General features: G+C 34.0%; 1 non-coding gene across 1 annotated transcript; it reads right to left on the bottom strand.

Annotated features, from left to right (window-relative positions):
• Positions 1-2,663: 2,663 nt before the first annotated feature.
• LOC124897402 lies at positions 2,664-2,769 on the bottom strand. The gene has a single exon (XR_007054123.1). It is a non-coding gene; the product is annotated as a small nucleolar RNA R71 (small nucleolar RNA).
• Positions 2,770-3,585: the final 816 nt, after the last annotated feature.

The raw sequence follows: 3,585 nt of genomic DNA, 5'->3' as shown, positions 1-3,585 counted from the left end.
TTTATCTCCTTATTAATATACTGTCTAGAGATATATGGTATAGTGTAGAGTCTCCTACGCTTGGCTGGAATAAGATAGTGCACCTTTATTACTTACTTAGCCTTATTATATTGGTCTATTGGATATGAAATGGATAGTTTTTCTTTATTATCTCATTGGCTTGTTACTAGTTTCTAGACTCTTTGATGTAGTTTTCATTCTATTTATATGTTTTATTTACCTATTTTATCTTTAGAGCTCAGTTGGCAGTTGCCTACTCAGTACTATTTATTTGGTACTCATGCTACACTTCTACAGCCTGCAAATTATATCACAGGTTATCATCATTGATATGTGTATCATACAAAGTAGGGATGGTTTGGAGATATAGAGTGAACTCTCGATGTTTGGAGTATTACTTTCCTCCCACTAATGTATAGACTAGTCTCTATATTGTATTTGGGGATAAGTTATATTAGTGTACTTTATTTCATCTATTTAACTTTTGTACTATTATTATATTATAATCTCTTGTACTGATACCACCAGGTTTTGGGATTTATTCAGGTATTATTTCTTTTGTTATATTTATTCTACATTTTTTCCTTATTCTATTTGTAGACCGCTACTAGTTCGTGCGGACTACGAGTTTGGCTTTACTATGTGTGGATTATTGTAGGCACCATGATGACCTAATAAATTGGGTCATGACAGCCACATAGAGGGATTGATCTTTCCCTTCTTATCAAATCTCTTTACCCTTTTTATCGGCAAAACCTTCACGTAGAAAAATCAATAATCAGTGGCAATTTTTACACTCATTTATATAAAAGTATAGCACACTACAATGGTATAATTGTGTATATCAGGCTAATTCATCATTGAAATGCATTAATTTCAAATTTTTTGCAATTATCTGAAATTATATGAAAATAAGTTTAGACAAATCTCAAAGGAAAGAAAAATATTCTATAGGAGCAAAAGCTAATGAATAGGCCTAGTGGACAACTCTCATATGTTGCAATCGTAGTCTGAGGTTCACCATGCAATAGGTCAAAATTTAGCCAGCACAAATTGCGGAGTAACTTCTACCATCACAACCAGGATAAGGAATCAGGACTAGTCGAGAAATTTGAAGGGTAGAATTGGAAATTTACTTTTCACAATCCCAAGATACAAAAGGAAAAGCCTTCAATGTTTTCTACATATTTTAGCTAAAATTCCTAATTTTTTAGCGAAAAAAGTAAGTGTTAGTTATATTATAAAAAGTTTTTTGTTATAAATTAAAGTTGAAGCTTGGGTTTATAATCATTTGTCTTATGATGAATGAATTGCCTGCCAATTTGCGTATATTTCTTCTCTTTAATTTCATGAGTAGCTAAACTATTATCTTGTGGTTATGTTTGATTAGGTGTTTATTAATATGTGGGTTTTGATTGTTAGCCTAATTAATTATCTAATTGTTATGGGTTTTGCTTTAATCCTTGGTTGAACTGAGAATTGTGGGTGAAAACCTCATTTGGATATAATCCCATATCTTTCTAGAAAAAGGTATGTGGTTGAACATTATTTGTGAACAACAACATTAATTAGCTTCTATCTTAACATTATCTTATAATAAGGGTATTATTTGAAGTGGCTATTTTCATAAGCATCATCTTAGAAATAAGGATACTAGTTTGACGTAAATAGATTGGTAAAGTTGTCATGCTTATGAGGTGTTCGAGAGAATCCATGAGTGAAATTTTAGTTTTATAGATAAGTTAATACTAAGCCTCTAAATCTAGTCTACCCCAAACCCTTAGATAAAACTTTGACTAACTTTTGATTACCCATGCATGAATATCACCTAGGAGAACATAACCCCAAGATTAGTCACAACTTTGTATATCTATAATTTTTTTAATTTCCTATTGGTGTTGTTTTGAGATTGTGCAATAAAATTCAAAACTAAACCCCGCTAGTTACTTTCATGTTTTATTTAAATGTTGCATTACGGGATAATGCATAGATAACTCTCTAAACACATTAGCTTTTAAAGCTAGTTTGCACTCCATGAGGATTCGACCCTGATTCTTGTTGGATATATATTGACAACATCTTCCTTGCACTTAATTTGGTGTGTAGGTTGAACGTTATAAAAAATGGCACTATTGCTGGGAGTGGAACGTAGTTTTCACATATCTAGTGTTGTTAGTAACATTGGGTTAAACGTGGTGCTTTAGTTTAGATAGTTTGATCTATTTGTTCTTTTGTTAGGTGATATTCATATTAATCGCGACACAATGAGCCACAATAAGAGCAACGATGGCTCATTTATTGGACACCTCGAGGATGACAATGATCGTAATGATATGGGGCATGCGAGGGCCATCCACATTCCACCGGCCGAGGGAAATTGTGTGTTCCATTTCATTAGTGTGATGCTCCATATGCTACAAATGAAAGGTCTATTCGGGGTCTAAGAATAGGAAGATGACAATTTTAAAAACTTCATTGAGGTGTGTGACCCTTTTGATATTGCCCATATTACTTAACTGTCTGTTCGATTGAGACTTTTCCCATTCTTTTTTCTAGGTGAAGTGGTTTTGTATTAAAGATCTCTACCCACCAGGTCCATAACATCATGATTCAAACTTATGGATGGCTTTTTGGATAGATATTTCTCTACGTCAAGAATGCAACAACTAATAGATGAAATCACATATTTTTGTCAACTTATTGGTGAACCCTTATATGAGATGTGGCAAAGGTTCAATGAAGAAATTATGCAATACCCAAACCATGAAGTGCAAGAGAAGATACTTCTTCAAATATTTTATCGCGCAGTAGACCAATTGAATAAAACTATTATTGATAACGCATCTAGAGAGTGTCTTGTAAAGTTATCCTATAGGGTTGCATCGAATTTTCTCAACCAAGTCACAAAAAAAAATAGAGGGTGGCACACCCAGGACTCTGATGTAACCATAAGGTCTTCCGTCGCCTCTTATTTAAATAAAGGGCAAAGAAAGAAAGATCAGTAAAGGGATGAAAGTATTGCCAAAGTGAGGACCCAATTAGATTTACTCACTAAACACGTGATGGGAGCGCCTTTAAAATCAATCAATGTTGTTTCCTCTTGAGGTTCCAAAATTTATGATAAGGATGATGCTAAGGCACTCAATGAAAAGATAAGGTTCTTCGAGAACCATACGGTGAGTTCTCGCCTTGCCTACTAAAGGTAAGGCAAGAATCAAGGTTTGAACGATCAAGAATGGGATCTTCATTAATGAAATATAGACTGGAATTGGAGGGACAAAGAGAAAAAATAAGATATACATGTGCCCCTTCATGATCATATTAAGGCCAAGGAATCAATCTTTGTGGACCCCAAGTAATTAAAATTTAGCATGTCCTTCCCAGATTTTGATGCATGTTGAAGGTATCGCTAAAATGGTAAGGGATTTGAAAAGTGACTTCTTTTAATTAAACCTAATGGTCACATCTGATTTGGCCTCCATCAAGAAATTGAAGATGTAAGGAGGAAAAATTTCAACCTAACTCAATGCTAGGCCAAAAGGAGGTCCACCTACTGACACGCTGGTTATTCCCAAAAATAATTCC

Source organism: Capsicum annuum, chromosome 3 (genome assembly GCF_002878395.1).
Source record: "Capsicum annuum cultivar UCD-10X-F1 chromosome 3, UCD10Xv1.1, whole genome shotgun sequence".
Lineage (NCBI taxonomy): Eukaryota > Viridiplantae > Streptophyta > Magnoliopsida > Solanales > Solanaceae > Capsicum > Capsicum annuum.
This window is presented reverse-complemented; position numbering and strand designations above follow the sequence as displayed.